We start from the raw sequence: 18,497 nt of genomic DNA on the forward strand, positions 1-18,497 counted from the left end.
GACAGAATTTGTTTTGACAGAAAGCCAAGAAGTGAGGCCAGTTGCTTACAGCTGGCAAGTGACATGGAGACAATAACATGCTTGCTTGCAGGGTAGAGAAAAATGGCCAGGATTTAACACTGGGAGACTCAGGATATGAGTGTACCTACACCTCAGGTACAGGATTATTTGAGATGTGTTCTCTATTTCCCTAAAATAAAATAGGAAAAGGAGACAGGAGCCATAAATTAGAAGCTGTCTTCAGGGATGACCTAGAGTTTGAATGGTTAGTTATGAATCTGGACTGGAATACAGCATATGGAAGCACGTAGGCATTTGAAGATGTAGATAGATACCTAGAGCAGTGTGCCCATCTCCTGTGAAAAGTCTTTCAGTTCAAGCAGGCTTCCTCCTCTTCGTTCCCCTCCAGCCCTTACCAGGAAAATTTCCATCTCCTGTCTTAGATCATTCTGCCTTGCAAACCTTGTAATGATAGAAGAGAAATAAAAAACAGGCTGGGTAAACCATTTTGGCTGGTCTGGAAAGAGGAAAAACAGGGCACAAAAATAAAATGTCAATCTGCAAGGCACATGGGGACAAATAAGAACAAAAGTCACAGATTCGTGCCACAAGTCATGGGGACAGACTTCCCCTGCCTTGTGCCTTGTGCTCACTTGTGTTCCCACCTGGGTTTTGTGAGCAGAAGTCCATAGAGAGCTCCCCTCGTGACAGCAATCACTTTGCACAGGAGTGACTGATGGGGGACAGCCAGCAAAGCAAGAACTACTTTGGCAGCTTCACTGGATATATAGCTGAATATGCTGTAATCCCTGGGCATGGCTTCATTCTCATGCCCTGAAGGTAAATGTTGGTTATTAGATCAGGGACACCGCTGAAGATGGATTCTCCTTCATCCAGTTTCTCCCTTGGCACAGCATGGAGAATTAAAATGTGCAGAGAAGAAAGCCTCCAGACCCTCAAAAGGACACTCCTCCCCCAGCACATTGTTTTCTTCTGGAAGTTCATCAAATGATATCACCCTGGCACTGTGCCTTTCTGGGAACTCTGTGGAAAAGTAGGCATCCAGCCAGGGACTACATTCTACATTGAACTAGGCAGAGACCAAAGGAGCAGTTTAAAGGCTTAGACTGCACTAAGCTGGGTGATTGTTCTGAAGCAAGCTGGGGAAGGTGCCCATAAACTTCTCTGACAGGGGAGCAGTGGAGGCTGTGACCTGGGGCAGGGAGCACATTGTTCAGCTGAGTGGCAGTCTCTTGTCCCTGTTCTGCTGTAAATGGAAGAGGATACCTGTCTATGGCTTAACATGAGTAAATTTTTTCAAAAACCATCATAGTTAAGCTTTTAGGTGTACACTTGCAACAAACCAAGCTGATAGCTTTTCCATGAGGAAAACTGGAAGTTTTTCCTACCTGGGCAACACAGATGCTCAGGACAGGAATGTGAGACCCAGGCTGTGCACAGCTCACAGTGCTCAATGTGTTAGCACCCTGTGGACATGTCAATGCTGGCAGCTTTCTTGCAGGACTACATCCACAGGGCACTGCAGTGTTCACTGCCCAGAGTTATCTGCAAGGTCTCCATCTCCTGACCCTTGGTGTAATGTTGGCTTGGTCAAGAGCAGCAAAGATAGAGCTTCAAGAAACTGAAGTCAAACATGAGAGAGGTGACGGTGAATCTGACTCTCACAGAGGTGTGAGTGGCTGTGTCTCAGCACAAATGATAAAGGCATTTTAAAGCTGAGGTTTTACTGTAAATTAATGGTGCTTGAACTTCTGAAAATGTAAGGCATTTTGAAATGGCTTTACAAATGAGAGCTTTGAAGCCTCCTGTGCTTTCAAAATGCCACCAACATTGGCTTGTACCCAGCCTCTGGGACTGACAGGCTCTCACGTCAACCCTGGTGGTCTCAATTTTACTACTCCAACTTGTCAGTAAAAACCTGGCTTGAAAATCAGCATACTTTCCTGATTCTGGCTGTTCTGAGAAAAGTCCTGTTCTCGTGGAGGGAGTCTACCTCAAAGCTATTACTTCAACAGTATTACTTCCATATTTATATTGGAACAGAAAAAGGAGAATTTGGCCTAGTTTAGTCACATGTGCAATTGTTATGGTTAATGTCAGATTCAGGAGATTGGAGCCAGGAAAATATAAAAATAGAATAAAATTTATGTAATGTCTGCTTTTGGGTAATAACAGGTTTTTAAAGTATGCTTCTTCCTGATTAAATCAAAACTTTTATCTTCAGAGAGGTGGACCTCGTTGTGAGACAGAAGGGCGTGCACATTAGAAAGACAGCTCTTAACAGTGTGGAGCTGTGAAATAGAATTCCATTTCAATTCTGTATGGTTTGACATTCTTACTAAAACAAAGGTTTCTGTTTCCATAGAAAAGAAGCAGGGACAATGCATCCTTGCTCCCAGCAGACTTGCCAGGAGAACTGTCTGCAGCCAAGCCCAACCTCGGTATCTCCAGCACCCAGCTGGTGCCCAGCACACTCAGGAGCTGCACTACTACTTGATGGGGCTGATGATCTACAACTTCATATCTTGTTCAGCTTATTGTGTTGGGCAAGGGCTGGCTGTTCCCTGGGACTGGGAGCAATGGAGATGGAACTCACAGGGTGCAAAGGCAGGATCTCAGCAGCCAGAGCCCATCCCCAGCAGGAACCAGGGCAGCCTGGAGATGGCCAGAGGCAACCGTGGCATCTGAGGCCGACCAGAATATCAGCTTGTGGATGGGGTCAGCTGGGCTGAAATGGGGTCCTGGACCTTGGGCAGGGTAATGGGACACCCCAGCAGAGGCTGGCAGGGATTTCTGGGGTGTCAGTGCCCACAGAGCTCTTGGAGGTTGCAGGTTGTACTTATTCAAAAAGGAAGAAAGCATTGTGATCCTGGTCTGGCAGCATAAATTCAGTCTACGTGTATGGAATTAACAGTTTTCAGCACAAGGCATTCCAATGTTTGTTTAATTCCATATAGGTCTTTAGGCCTCTCCCCACTGAAGCATTCACTAAGCCACGTAGACAACCTGTTTCCTTCATAACCTTGTGTTGCTTTCATCTGTCTCATAATGAGAACCATTTCTATGTTGGACTGTTTGGATTTGTAGAGTCTCAGTCCAGCTTGTTTAGAGCTTGTTTAGTGTATGAATTGCCATGTACTGAGAAGTCTTAAACTTGCTTATATAAAAAAAAAAATTTTGGATTGTTCTTACAACACATTGTAAAAATCTAAAATCTGTTTTAAGAGCTCTTTCATGTTGAAATGACACTGCCATTTTTTTTCTCTGTATTTCTGATTTGGACTATTCAGGCAGGAAGTTTTAAATTTTCAAGTAAAAAGTTTATGAAGAAAATGGAAGTATTATCTCATTTATTTGTTTTCTAATTTGTACAAACCTTGAAAGTGAAAAATTCATGCTGTTATATAGAACTCTGGAGGATCTAACTACTATAGACTACTATATAGCCTAATCGCAGTCTGTCCTGACACATCTTTTTTAAAAAAGAATTTAATAAGGAGAGGAGAGGAGAGGAGAGGAGAGGAGAGGTTTGTCTTCTTTTGTTTGACACAAATTTGTCTGACACACATTCTCTTAAAAGAATGACAGTTTTTCTTGTGATATAATAACTTCAATTTGATACACATAATCATTTGTCAGCCTGCTTCTGTATGTACTGAAATCAAATGCAAATCTCTCTTTTATTAGTGGCATTTGATCAAATTCACAGAGAGGAGGAAAGAAAACAGAGCACAGAGTTTTCTTTCAGGAGATCTAATTTCTGTTCCTCGATCAGAAATGTCTATTCCATGGCAATTATTTAATCTTACATGACTCTATTTCTTCACCAGTAGAACAACAATATCAAAAACATCAGGGGTAATGTTGCTCTGTTGATGTAAAAGCAGGTAATTTCAAGAGCACTTTTTAGATTTTGCCTTTCTTAAGTAATTGTGAAGTGCCGTTTTGTATTTCTAATCAATTCTCTCATGGGAGATTAAAATGGATGAAGTCAGCATAATTCTTTCAGTTTTTTTTCATTACAGTGCAGATGAGGTCTAGCATCTGATAACTGGTCATTTCTGGCAGAAGGTGTTTTCTCACTTAAGTTCTTGCAACAATAATTGGTCTGGTTTCTTTTGAAATCCATCCTGTCTGGGAAGTGTTTGTTTCCTTGGGTTCCTCCAGGGAATAGCACAAAAAAGCTGCAGCTGTCAGTCAACATGCCATTCTTCAGTAGGAGAGTCTGGCCTTTGTCTGGTAAGGAGCAGGCTTTACTTGCATGTGGTGGAATGTGATTTCAGCACAGTCTCCATGGGACATAAGTGGGCATTCCCAGATGGTCTGAAGGTCACAGAGTGTTTAGCAACCAGTTAAATCTCATTTTCACTTTAATTTCCCCTGATCTCAGTCTGTCAACAAGTTCCACCTAACCTTGAATCACAGAATGTTAGAGTCACCTTAGGATGTCCCCAATCCAGCTGGTCCTCCCCTCACTGATGGAGATGCCAGTGTGGACCCACACAGCAGCATTAGTGTGCACAGCCTGGAAGGCTCCATTTGGGTGACCCCAGGCTGAGGGATACCCTCCCTTGCCTGGGGGGTACCAGCTGGCTGGTCCTGACACAGCATCACAGGGCTTCCCCTGGGGAAGGAGCAGACAGGACACACAGGTAGCACACAGTCACATCCACGGGTGACTCCGCCTTGGGGTGCAGCTGCAGTGCAAACACAACCCCAGGCAGTGGTATGAGCTGGGGTATGCCAAAATACATCTATTTCTTACAAAGAGAAGTGATTGTAGAGAACCCTCTTCACAATTCCATAATCAGTAGATAAAATTCTCTGTTATTGTAGAGTCCAGAGATTTGCTCGAGTTTCTGTCAAATATCTCCAGATATAGTTTACAATGATGACAATAAATTCAGTGTTATTTTGCAGTTGCAACTCCATGGCAGCAGATTGCCATGAGCCTTTTTCCATTTTAAACAGTGACCTTGATTTAAATTTATTTCTTAAGAAATTCTGGCAAGTTTGAGACAAACAGTATGCCAGAATCACTTTTAATGATCTGTCCCTCAGAAATGTCCTTACATAATTGTTAATACAAATAAAATAGATATTAAAAAGAGGAGTCATGTAGGGTTTAGAGCATATCAGCTTCAAATTTCCATCAGGGTAAAGGGTTTTGCAATTTCCACTTTAATGGAAACCTACAGAGATTCAGAACATATTGACTTGCAAATAAAGTTGAAATACATAAAACATGGAGAAGCTTTCTCTTGCCTTGGTTAAAATGACCTTTCTTTCTTTCTTTCTATTTAAGTTTTATGGCATGGAATCAAGATGTAAAACTGAAAAAAATTATTACAATTTAACGTCTTTCAGATCAGTTCAGGCAGTCACTTTTCCCTCAGCTGGGGCATATTTTCATCACAGAAAAACAAGTGTTTGTGTACATGAGTGCATGCACACACATATCCTTACATTTACCAGCCAAAGGAGTCCTGTTTTCACTTAGCTTTTCTTCAATGCCCTGGAGCGTGGTGGATACATTTTATGTAAAATATGTTATTAAAGATTTTTTTTTCTATTTGACTTTGACTGATAGAATCAATTTTCTTTAATTCAGATCTATTCTCTGATGGCCTAAATTACAATGCACTTAGATTTGTTTCTAGCTGATAAACAGTAAGCTGACATGCAATAAGTGTTTTGTTGGTTTTATCTTTGTTTTAGTTATCTTCAATGAGCTCTGCAAAAAATTCTAGTTTGATATTTGTGATTTTGTTTATTGCTTAAATTACCCTGTCTTGGACAGGTACTTGCAATTGAAAACTCTCTTATGTTCAAAATTCCTATATTTCCTGCATAGAATTCTCCTTTTCTACTTGTGAGATGCTGTGATTTCCTATGAGTCTTCTTTTTTTCCTCTGTCTTTGGAAAAGTTTGAATGTATGTCTGTTCAAATATCTGTGTATTTGTACACACACTGTAAAGTTAAAAATATAGGTCTCATAAATTTATCAGCTCATGGGAAAGAATACCAAAACACTTCATTTGGAGACAATTTTCTTGGCATAACTGCTCTTTTATGTTTCTTTTATCTATTCTGCTTATTTTGTTAATGCAGGAAACTGGGTCTCTGCAGAAGTTCATAAGCCACTGCTGTTCCTTCTCAATAAAATTAATTGGTGTCCCAACTTGTTCTCTTGGGGCAATTATGAAATCAACTGTAACAGTCATTTCATTATGGCTCTGGTTTGGGGTGAATGTTACCTCTGAAGGACTCTGGTAAATATGATCAGAAGCCCTTCTGGCCCTGCACCCTGTCTGGGGCAGTGTCCTGCAGCAGGCTCTTGCACCATTCCCAGGGATGTGGCAGCACAAGGATGCTTGCCACGAGGTTATCTGCCTGCTTCCCCTCCAGCTGAAGGCTTCCAAACTGAGATATTTTCTGAGTCCTTGCTTTCTTGTCAGCCTTGTTGGACTCTTTATCCATAAACTTGAAAAGAGCTTAAATTCTGGCTTTTCGCAACAATTCTCATAACTGGTAAATTTGTTAAATTAATTATACACAGAATGCATTTGTTTCCCTTAAACCTTTTTGTCCCTATTAAATTGTTTTAACTAATAATTTAATTTGGCTCCTTCTATTTCTTGCTTTAAGAGACAGTGATTAATCTGCTCATTAGTATATTATCTTTCTCAGAAAGGTAGTAACATTATGATAGCCACAGCTTTTTCTTTCTTGAGTATTATAAATTTACAATTAAAAATTCTAGTCTTTTTATGGTCTACCAAATTGTATTAACATTAGTAAGCAAGATTCTGAATGACACACAAGAACAGTTTTCATGTTATGTCCTTAGGTCAGCATAAACCCATCATCTCTAACAAAAAGGCTGCAAAAATGCAGCTGCCTGATTCATGTTATCTGACCTCTGCCCACTGTAGCAATTGTCATTCTGCTAGACTTAAAAGCCAAGGAAAGTCCTATATATAATGTTTTTCTAGGTGGCTTCAGTGGCTCTTATAGGAAGAAAAAATCCCTTTGAGTTCATCAAAGCTGCATAAACTATGTGCTAGCTGCAAAGAGCTCAAAGGCCAGCCTTTCAAATGCTCTATAAAATACTGCTTTCTTTGGCACACTTTTAACAAAACTATCATGATTTCTTAATACAGACGTGTCTCATTATTATTCAAAAGCTGGTGTGTTTATTTATCTGTTTTGACCTCCGACTGTCAGATTGTTCAGGCCCTCGTTTTGTTCCTCATGACAGCCAGCTGTACACAGCAGTGTGACTGGGGCTCCATGTCACAGCCACAGTGCTGCCTGGGTTACAGTGTGCTGACACTGCCATTGCCTGTCTGGGTGGCTTTTCCTCTATTCCTCTCCTCCTCCTCCTCCTCCTGTGCCTGCCAGCACAGAGCTCCCCTCTCTGTGCTGAGCTCCTGACACTGCTGAGCTCTGCTACCAGGAGCCCAAAAGTCAAAATCTGTCCTGCTCCCAACAGGCATGTGGGAAAGACCCTTTCCCCCTTTATTCCCTGTCTATTGGGATATGTATTCCCCTGTGGTTTTTTGCTTTACATGCTAGACATGAGGCTGAAGGTGAGGGAAAAGGATAGATATAGCAGCATGTGAAGGAAGCAGAGGAGCAGCCAGAGCCACCTTGGTGCACTTCTGCTCCTCCAGAAATTATGTTCCTCCATGCCCATATGGGACAGAAAAGGGCACCTGTCCAAAAAGTTGGAATGGTGGCAGGAAGGTGTCAATGAGAAGGCTTCTTTCCTCTGAGTGATGCTGCAGCTGGCTGAGTTAAAAGATGGTTGGGAAAAGTCCTTAAATGGAAATCTTAGACATGGGACTTGCTTTTCCTGCCAGAAAACTGGCTGAAGTAGAGTGTTTGTTGTGGAGAATGTTGAAGTTGTGGTGAGCCCAGATGTCATAGTCACTTCTCCCTGTTTGGAGTCTGTCTTCAGACCTTGGCAGGGATGCAGTAGGCCAGCAGTTACAGAGGAAGAACCTGTTGGAAGGCCACAGGCTGTAGGGCATAGCCCCAAGCCTCATGCACTGTCACTGCCTTCCCTTCAGCCGTGGACTTCTGAAGACATGTTCTCTCTTCTAAGCCCTGGAAACTGAGCTGCTGTGCAGGAGGTACCACAGAAGAAATCACAGCCAAAATAGCCTCTTCTCCAGAGACCCTTGGCTGTGGAGAGGGGCAGCAATGACTCACCCTTGACTATTAGCAAATATAGTGGGTTTGGCATAAAAAAGGGATCCCGTTACCCAAAGGGGTTGTTCTGGTTTGAAGTTTGACCTTTAAGCTGTGGGCTTTCTTTTTTCTACAATTTTTTAAACCTTCCATGTTTCTGCCTTGTTGATGTGTGATGCAGGTCCAAAAGCACAAAGAGCTGGAAGCTGCTGGGGCAGCCAAGATCTGTGTGTTGTGGGTGGCACGGACAGAATGCTGCTGCTGCTGCTGTTTCCTGAGTGCAAATGTTCAGCAGCTCGGCTTGCCTTTGGAATCTGAGAGGGAGAAGTCAAGGTAGCAAGAGGTTGTGCAAGTCTCCGTGGGGCGAGCAAACGGGGAGCTTGTGCTCTTTCCTGGAGGAATGTCTGTGTTCCAAGAGTGGGCGCTAGACAGCTCATCCAAGGAGCAGCAGGACATGGCTGGGGCTCCTGAGCCTTCTCATCTGCAGTGGCAGCTAAAATCACAGTGGGCAGAGGCCAGATGGAGGCTTTGTGCTGCATCCCTCTTGCCCATGAACTTGCACCCTGTCCCAGACACAGCAGACAGCTCAGGAATGCTGAGGTCTCTGTCTGACTGTGTGCATTCCTGTTTATCCTCCTGGTCTAGACAAATAGCAGGAAAAGGCCAAGGGCACATGGAGTCTGATAAGACCATTTGATGAGTTACCAGTGCTATTCTCTCCATGAAAAAAAAAATTTTTGAAGGGCATCTGCTCCCTTCAGCTCATTGCTTGCCTATTGCTATGGCCTGTCTGGTCTTTATGGTCTTTATCCTGTTGGATAACACAGCTCCAGTGTAACAGGGGATTTTATTGCTCATGGTCTTCCCTCATTCTGATTTACTTTTATCACAGGCTAAAGCTTGTAAACCTTTGACTCCTGTTTACAAATAGACAGACTGGATAATATTAGCAAATATAAACAGTCCTCTCCATGAAAATCCTATTTTAAACACAGATTTTGTAAAGACCAATTTTATCTCTACCATCTGTAGCTAGTTAAAATTCCAATTGTTTTTTCTTAAAAAGGATTTGGATAGTAAGCATGAGGTACATTAATATAAACTGTAGCCTTTTATTAGGAGTTTAGAAAAGAATCTAAGAGAGACCTGGGTTATCTGCAGCCTTGAAATAGTACTGAAAAAGCAATAGTGCTTTCATTTCTCATAGGTGATTTTTTTTTTCTTTTAAACTCCACAGTATATTTTTCTAACATTTATGCGCAAACTTCCATTTGTTTTTCTTCAAATAATTTGTTAGATGAATGCTAGATCCTTAGCTGACATTTTAATTAATCTAGAATCAGTTGGTTTATTTTTATTTGACCCAAGCTGGAATAAGGAGTTGTATGAACTAAGGGTATAGTCAGTCTCTCGCTGCAAAACCTGTGTACCATTTTATAATCTAACCATCCCTCTTCAGATTGTTGCTGCCATTCTGCTGGGTCTCCCTTAATTTGTAGATTTGCCACTTCCATAAGCTGTTTAACCCATCTGGCTCTGCATTAAATCATCAGCATTCTTTGCTGTCCAGTACTGTTGTGTAGGGCAAAGTGAGAGCCAGAAGGGTAAGGGAAGGCTTCCACGTGGTAAATGGCTGACCAAGTGCAGTGTAACCCATTCCTGAGCTCCTCGGACCCACCAGGATCAGCTCTTTGAGCTCTGGGCTCTGCAGGGCTGCAGGCACGTTCCCCCACTGACCTTTCCAGGTGTGGCCACCTTGAGCCAGAGATCTCAGGTGGCTACTTCATAAAGCACCTCATCAGGATTCACCAGATGTATTTGTCAAAAGTTGAGGATTCTGACGTGGCTGATGCATCATCCTTTCCTTTTGACCATTCTGCAACTGGGGCAGGTGAAAAATATTTTTATCCATTGCCATTGTCTGCTAGGTGAATGGAAGCCAAAGAGCTAAAAGTATCCAGATGGGTGCTTGTGCTGGTCTAATTAGATCAGTTTTGAAACATCTCTTTAGGCTGTGGGCAGATGTTTTGTTTGTAGGGAGCTGTGCCAGGTGAAGATTACAAGCCATGCTGCTGGAGGTTATTGCCCTCGCAGCTCTGCTGGCACAGCCATCCCAGATCCTCTTTGGCTTCAGCGGGGTGCAGACCTGCACTTAGGGCTGGTGACAGGACAGGTCACTACCTGCCTGCCCACGCTGGCCTCCTGGGCACACAGTCAGCTCTGCTGAGGGCTACAAATGCATCCCCTGGACCCTTTCAGTCAAAATTAGTCCAGCGGGAATAACAGAGCTCTTGTCGCTCTGGTTCGTTGTGTCTGCCAGGGATGGGGAGCCCCAGCTAGCCAGGGGACAGTGTGGGAACACAGGGGACAGGCTGGGGTTGGCACAGGACCTGGATCTGGAGGAGGCCATCTATTTGCCATCTATTTGCAGCTTTCCTGTGCTGGGGTGGGAGCAGGAACCTGTCCCACTGCTGGTCATGGTGAGTGCCCTCTGGGTGAGGAGTTTTGGAGAATGGCAGGGACTCAATGTCGTTGGACTGCTCATTTACCAAGGTCTTGGCATTGCCTTGAGCTAGGGCCGTGGGGATGCTGAAGGATTGTCAAAGGCAGCCCAATCCAAACACGAAAGCTTTTCTCATCAAGCTGTTATATTTTTAACAAATGTGTTAATGTGTGTACAGACACACTAAATTAAGTATGAAACAATGTTGACCAAGTCTGGTGAGCTGCTTAGCTTCACTGGGCCAAAATTATCTCAGCAGATAGTATTGGACTGTCTATGTAACACAAAGGTCAACTGTGAGAAATAAACACATTTTGTTTATTGCTTTTTGTATCTTAAACTCTATCTGCATTACGAACTATCATATTTCTTCTCATGACTACTCTCAGTTAGAATGTGTTAGGTTAAAAGCAACTTAAATCTCTTACAAAATATGTCTTCATTAAAATGTAGGAAAAATGTCACTATTGCTTGTGGTGTTGTCTGGCTTTCCTTAACACTGAGAGGCACTTTTTAATTAAGCATATATGGTGCAGTCCTTCCTCACTGCCCTTGCCTAGAGAACTATTTCTTTTGATTGTGCTTTTAAAAATCATCACTATATGCAGAAATGAGTCCCTATCTGTGTTTTTTGAGAAGTTAATCAAAAAGACGGCTGAAAATAACCCCAGGCCTAAGTCCCATCCCTGAGTCCTCTCTGAGAGTTGCTTGTCCTCCCTGAAGGTGTTCAGCCCAGTGGAGCAGCCCCCTCCCTTCTCCAAGGCACCTTGGTTGTGTCCTTCTCCTCAGGAAACAAATCAGTAATATTCTGTGTATATTGGTTGCTTCCTTAGTCCCCACAGTTTCCTTCCCACCCTCCAAGCAGTGAAGAAAGTGTTCCCTATTCCACAGAAACACAGCATATATGTAAGCTGAGAGCAGTCCCGAGAATATCCATTTACTCATCTCTTTTTTCAGACCATGTACTGCAGCTTTCCAGAGTTTTAGCAGCTCACAGCCATCCAAGTGAAACAGCAACAACAGGAGCAGCAAAAGAGAGGCGCAAGCAGCCCTCAGCAGGGCAGGGGCTGTCAGAGCAGGAGCAGGGTTTGCTGTGTCACTGGTGCTGGGTGGCACATTGGGGCAGAGCCTGGCATCTGATTTTCTGCAGCCACTAGATGGCACAAAAAATGCTGCTGTAGCATCAGCTGGTTCCTGGAAAATTACTTAAGCGTCAGGCTCATGCTGCGGTTAAAGGGGATTCTTATGTCCCTTTAATTCAGAGGCACATTTTAATGTTCCTCTTAGATGCCAGAATGTATTGGTTGGAGTCATCCTGTCGAGTGGAAATTAATCTTAACAGCAAAATCCAGCTTCAAATATCAAGCACTGCTGGAGTCAGTGCCATTCACAGGTGGAGAGTAACACAGCAGAGGATGAGGGGAAGGGAGGCTGCTCTGCTAATTGCATTACAGGGCCAGGCACTAAGGAAAATCATCAGTTCTTGTCCTAGGGCTGATAACAATTCTCTTTTTAGCTCTGGACAAATCACATAATCCGCTTCATTTTTCTATTTCCATATGGAGGGCAATGAGTTCCTGCCCTGCAGTGATACCAGAGGAGTTAATTAATACTCATAAAGCACAAACAGAGAGAAGAAAAACACAACTATTGTATTCTGCTTGCAAGGAAGAGGTGTCCTGGTCCATCCTGCACCATCCTGCCATTGCTGAGAAACTGTGATGGTTGTAATATGATGATAGAGTACGGATAAATATAAAACACAATGAAATAAATACTTAGTTTTTGTTGTTGTTGTGTTTGCAGTGTAATTCATAAAGGAAATTTCATGCTGAGTGAGAACAGCCTCGCTGCTGCTCTCCAAAGCCCTCTGAGACAAAAGAGTGCTGAGGGATAGTGACTTGCACAACCTGGCCCCCACCCACAGTCCAGCTTGCCTCCAGATGAGGGAAAGAAGCTTTGGTGCAGTCTGTGGTTCCGTTGTTAATTAGTAATTAAAGCTCCTAATTACTCAAAGTGCTTTGCAGCCACTGTGAAAGGTAACCGGCTCTGTGAAAGGAGCTGGTGCTGGACTTCTCAGTGCAAGAGACACATGCAGCTCCTGAAGCAGGTCCAGAGGAAGGAAAGAAAGATGATTAAGGGATTGGAGCATCTCTCTTCAGAGGACAGGCTGAGGGAGCTGGGCCTGTTCAGCCTTGAGAAGAGATGACTGAGAGGGGAGCTCATCAGTGTCTGTCAGTGCCTGAAGGGAGGGTGGCAGGAGGATGGAGCCAGGCTCTGCTCAGTGCTGCCAAGCATTAGGACAAGAGGCAACGAGCAGAAATTGATGCCCAGGAAGTTCCACCTGAATATGAGGAAGAATTTCTGTACTGTGAAAGTGACCAAGTGCCAGAACAGATTGCCCAGAGGTTGTGGAGTCTCCTTCTCAAAGTAGTCTGGACACAGTCCTGAATAATGTGCTCTAGGGAATCCTGGTTAAGCAGAGGGGTTGGACTGGAGGACATTCCATTCTGTGATTCTGTAACATGTCTTGTACATCCTCAGGATCAAGACCTTTGGTGATTTTACCACTGAAATATGCAATCTGATCATAATGGCTTCTGATAGCCCAGAACATAAACTAAGACATTTCTGAACACTATTAGGAGCTAAGTGAAAAGCATAAGGGTTCCACTGTAAATCATTAGCAACTGGGAAAATCTTACCACAGCAGTTGGTATGACTGTTGTGCTCATGAGGTAACATATTTCCTTTTCTCTTTATTGTGTGTATGGATATGGATCTAGGAGAGACAAAGGATTTTACAGGGTATACATGGAACTACTTTTCATCATTTACAAAGAAAGGGTTTAAAGGTTCAAATAAGGACAGTACTGAAAAAAGAGAATTTGGCATGATGTCCCTGAGAAAACAAAGAACAATTATATTCAAGCATACTTCATGCACTGATTTCATTGCCAATAAAAAGAGACTGACCGTGTCTTCCCATAATCACAGAGAGTATTTATGGCATAAATGTAATTTTTGGTTTATCTGAAACTGAGTTTTATCAGCTGTCCTTTAGCAAACTGAGAAATCAGGCTGTGAATGAGAGAGACATGAAAACTGTCAGACCAATACAAACCCAACAAAACAAATGATTACTGATTGGGCTTGAAGAAAGCTGAGAAAAACTATTTTTATATAAAAAAAGAAGACACTGAAGTGCTGCAACTGCTGTGCCAGACTGATTTCTAATCACTCACAAGAGTATTGTCTTTGTTTTTCCAGTGATAAATTTAGTTTTTCCGCTTGTCCCAACTGCACATTTTAGTGATGATCTTGGAGATTTTTCAGTTTCCATTAAAGATTTTAAACAGTAAATAAAGTGATCTTGGCAACCTGTGGGAGAGCTAATGCAGCAGATAGAAGATGTTTCAGATAGAAGGGGTTTATCTGTTTTCTCTCTGAAGCCATACTGTGCCCAGGTGATGCAAGAACTGCACAGCCTCAAGAGCATCCAGGAGTCCTTCACATGGACCAGCAGATCAAGAGATATTTCATTATCTTGATTTCTCTCTGTGCCCCTGCTGTGGTGCCCCTGTGCCTGGGTGTCCCTGGCTGAGGTTCATTACCCTTTGTAAAGCAAGGGTCCTTTGGCAGCCCCTGTCCCTTATAGCGAGCAGAAAGTGTTTTATTTCCTTATTTTCCCTTAATATAAGAAACACAGTAACACATCCAGTAACAGTACCATCTTCTAGCTCTTAGCACCATTTTCTTCCAAACAACTCACCTTCAGATACTGGGATTTTTTTAATACTGAAATCTTGGTATGTTGCTACTCCTCTAAATGGATCAAGATGCATCTCAAACAATAATAAAGCAATAGTAAATTATAGATCATTTTAGTTTTAAAAAAAAAATTATCAAGATGGGATTGAAAGTTAGAGAAATTAAATGAAAGGGAAGAAAACACCATAAAGAAGCACAAGCACTTCACAAACAGCTATTAGACTTGAGAGATGCCCTTATTCTTGCTGCTCAGGGAATGGACTTATTTTTCCCACGAAGAACATTCACAATACCTTATTTAGTAATATTTCAAGAAGCTTTTTTAGCATCTGGCATTGAGTGCAGTTGTTGCAATGCTCTGGCAGCATGCTACACTGTAAAGCTAACACATTAGCATATTACAGAGATGAAAATAAATTGGAGAAGACTCATGATACATTCAATGCAAAGTGCAGCTCCTGTTACATCCAGCTCCATGGAGGATTCATGCTGCAATGCTATTCTTCTGCTTTCTACTCCTATGAGAGCACAGACACTTTTTTTTTTTTTTTTTTTTTTTTTTTTTTTAAGGTGAAAGGGTCATAAACTGCACGTACATTGTACATTTTGCAATGCATCACTAAGTGTGAGTAGTGATGGGAATCAAGTGATACATGGGCACTGGTGTGGTTTATAGGATGATGCAAGCTATAAGGACAGAACCTGACTTGGATCAGATGTGCAGTATTTTATGAATCATCTTTAATGGCACGAGTAGATTTGGATAGAGCCTAATAATAGACGTAGTACATTTTTCTATTTGAGTTTGCTACAAAAATTGCTATGCAACTGATCTTTAAGTGAAACAGTTTTCCTTAACAGTTTTTAAATACCATCCTGGATGGTGTTAACAAGGTCAAAGCAGAGATCCAATAATTATTATCAACATTTCTTATAACAGGATAAAATATCATTTTCATAAAGGAGATGGATAAAATTAACTTGGTTCATGGCATAATTTTTGGGTATTATAAACTATTTTTCCTTCAAAACTCTACATGAAATATTTTCAAATACAATAATGCACTCTGGAGTTTAAAAAGCAAGACTCAGAAAGCCTAAGCTGACAGCAAAATACTATGACAAATAAAATGAGAAGTGTGGAATACTTCACAGAGTTCACTAAGGACTTTACAATTGCTTCCCATTTTGATAGCCAAGGTATGCAATGAATACAGCAATAATCACAGAAGACCAAAAGAGAGTGTATGGAAGGTAGTGAAGCAAGAAAATGCATTTTTAAATAATCCTCAGTAAATGCCATTGGTGTTGAACTTTTAATCAGCATTCAGATAGGTTTTAACACACTGCATATATTGTCCATGTCCTTTGGGATGTGATGTAAAACCAGTGGACTCAACTATGTTCGCATTAGCACTGGTGTAAATCCAGAGGAAATCATCAGACTCTATCATGGTCCTTTCCAGTTTTTCAAGGAGTAACCAAATAGAAATTGGTCCATGTTCCTTGATTCTCTCTTATACTCCTTTGAATAAGTACTGCTCATAAATAGATCAACAAAAATATCATGCCCACTGCATGATATTTTCCACTTTTTAATAGGACAAAAAAAATAACACCACAATGTTTTTCCTTATGTACCTGTCAGTGTGAAAATTACAGAGTACTACCAGCCTCAAGGATCCTAGGAAAAATTAAGCTGGTGGGTCTGGGGAGCAGAGGAAGCATAACTCTGAAATCTGAAGATATCTGCAACCCAAAGGAATGCCTGGGGATGTGGGAGGTGACATGAAAGTGCTTGATCATGGTCAGCTTGAAAGTAAGGAGTGTAATAGAGAAAGACGTGAAATGAGAAGCAACTATCATTGGAGGCCTCCAAGGGCCAGGAATTGGGGTAAATGAAGTGGCAGAAGCAGGAACTATTGTTCAGAATTACAAAAACCAAGTTATATCCTGGCCAAGCCCCATTTGTCTGCCTCCAGGTTCTGCTATCCAACTTGCACCTTGCTGCATTTTGGTGTGACAATGCATGCAAAAAGAGCAGGCTGGGGATAGCTAAACTCTCCTCCCCACCAGTGAAACACTCAGGAATCTGATGTACAAGTGGTTAATTTAAATTATTTCACAGTAAACACTCAGTCCTCCTTGGGCATCTATGGACCATATTCACCATTGCCCTGCTGAGTGAGTGGACAGGCAGTGGTGCCCAGAAAGAATGTGGTGGGTAAGACACACAGGAGGGACAGCACAGTCCAGATGTGAATCAGACCCTACAGGAACAGCATACTGAGCAGCTGCAGGCACACATGGACCTTTTTGTCATGGATTTCATTACCGTGGATCTGCTCCACTGTCAGCAGCTGGTAATGGCAAAGCAAAGATGCTGTTAAAGCCCAGACCTGGTAGAAGAGCTTTGCATTCCTAAATGATTGAATCAAAAAGCAGAGCATTAGCTACATAGGCAACAAGCCTGGCACAAAGTTTATTTTTACTGTGTGAATTAAAGCCCTGGAATGTCCTGAATTAATTCCAGAAGAGTTAACACTCTCACACCTCGCAGCCTGGCCAGGCACCCAGTGCTGTGGGTACAGGCTGTATCTTCATTTTCCTTATATTGCATACCTTTCTAGATATGCAATTTCTTTTTTTTGCTCAGCATTCCTTTGGAGCCTTCTTCAATTATTGTCCCCATACCTCTTACTTCTCCTTCCCCTTCCTTGTCAATTCCTGTTCCTAGAAACTTTCCCTCCTCCACTGTGGCTGAGTCCCACTGCCTCCCAGCTCGTGGCACTGACTGGGCTCCCAGCCTGCTGCAAGTGGGTCCATGTCAGCCCAGATGAACAATTTCTTCTTTCAGTCTTCATCAGTTGGTTGTTCACTTGGGAAGCATTGCCTTGCACTACCTTCAGAGACAGAGGCACTGTTTTGTTGCTCAGAGCAGAGCTAAGCAGCTGGCAGACACGTGAGAAACCAAAGTACTGACAAAAGGCAGCACTGCTGGCAGCTTCCTGCTTGTAAGCTCCCTAGAAGAGTTCAGAGAAAGTGGGAAATGTTTGTAGAAAGAAAACTTATTCACTATAATCTGCTTTTAGCTTATCTTCTAAAAAATATGCTCTTTAACCAAGACTCACTTTAACCAAGATCCCACAGCTGAGCACCACAGTCACCTCTTCTCATGCAGCTTTTGAAACTTTTGCAAGATGGTAAGACATGTTGTATTTATGCTGGGTTTTCTTATGCTCCTTTCTGGAGAAAAAACAAAGAGGTCACTACTGGAAAACTCCTTAAGTTTTATGACTTTTCCAAGACCTGCTGTCACAGCATTCATTTTTTTCCAGTCAACACCACTTTGGCAGGTCAACAGATTAAGACAAATCCTGCTGCCCTGTAGACATCCACATTTCTTCTTTATCTCATATGTTTTCTCCAAAATATTCTAGTTCTTTTTCTAAAATTGATTTTGCATCTCCAGCCTAGTCAGGGACTTTTAACAACTTCTATTTGATGAGACAAGATGGTTGAAAAAGGAAAGAAGTATTTGTTCAGGAACCAAGACAATCACTGAAACTGAGCTGACTCAAGGGCACAGAGGAGCTTCCTGACAATGAAAAGCTTGAAAATGGGTACTCACTCTGTAGCTGTACCATAAAACATTTCCTTTGTTCAGAGAAGCAATAAAGCATCACAACCATGAACTCATCATAACCTCAGTTTAAATTTTAAATGAGTATCTTTTAAAGGAAAAAAAACCACCTCACAAGCATCTTCTTTAACCCCTCACTAACCATGGGCACAGTTTGTCTCTCCTAAGTAAGCAAGAATTGACATTTCTGTAGTTTTTCTGAGAACCCATTACTCAGCTGCACAACCCTGTCTCAGCCACCACCACAGATCTGTGGCAAGCAGGCAAATTTATTCATTAGATTTATCCTATGTTTATTAACAGCCCAGCTCAGAAAAAGAGTCAGTGACAAAAACCATCTGGAATAAACATAATGGAAAACA

The 18,497-nt window shown here is 42.1% G+C and overlaps 1 protein-coding gene across 5 annotated transcripts in view; it reads right to left on the reverse strand.

Moving 5' to 3' along the window:
• C1QTNF7 (C1q and TNF related 7) overlaps positions 1 to 18,497 on the reverse strand; it is a 52,919-nt gene that overhangs the window by 11,715 nt on the left and 22,707 nt on the right. The window contains exon 2 of one of the 5 annotated variants that reach the window (XM_041403050.1): positions 336 to 462. The exons of 2 other annotated variants lie outside the window; for them this stretch is intronic. The gene's annotated coding sequence lies outside the window, so the exon portion shown is untranslated. Of the gene's footprint in view, positions 1 to 335; positions 463 to 13,426; positions 13,443 to 17,623; positions 17,739 to 18,497 lie in introns of those variants that run through there. 2 more of the 5 variants (XM_041403052.1, XM_041403053.1) reach the window with 2 other exon arrangements.

This window comes from Onychostruthus taczanowskii, unplaced genomic scaffold (assembly GCF_017590055.1).
Source record: "Onychostruthus taczanowskii isolate IOZ18803 unplaced genomic scaffold, ASM1759005v1 scaffold2, whole genome shotgun sequence".
NCBI classification, from domain to species: domain Eukaryota; kingdom Metazoa; phylum Chordata; class Aves; order Passeriformes; family Passeridae; genus Onychostruthus; species Onychostruthus taczanowskii.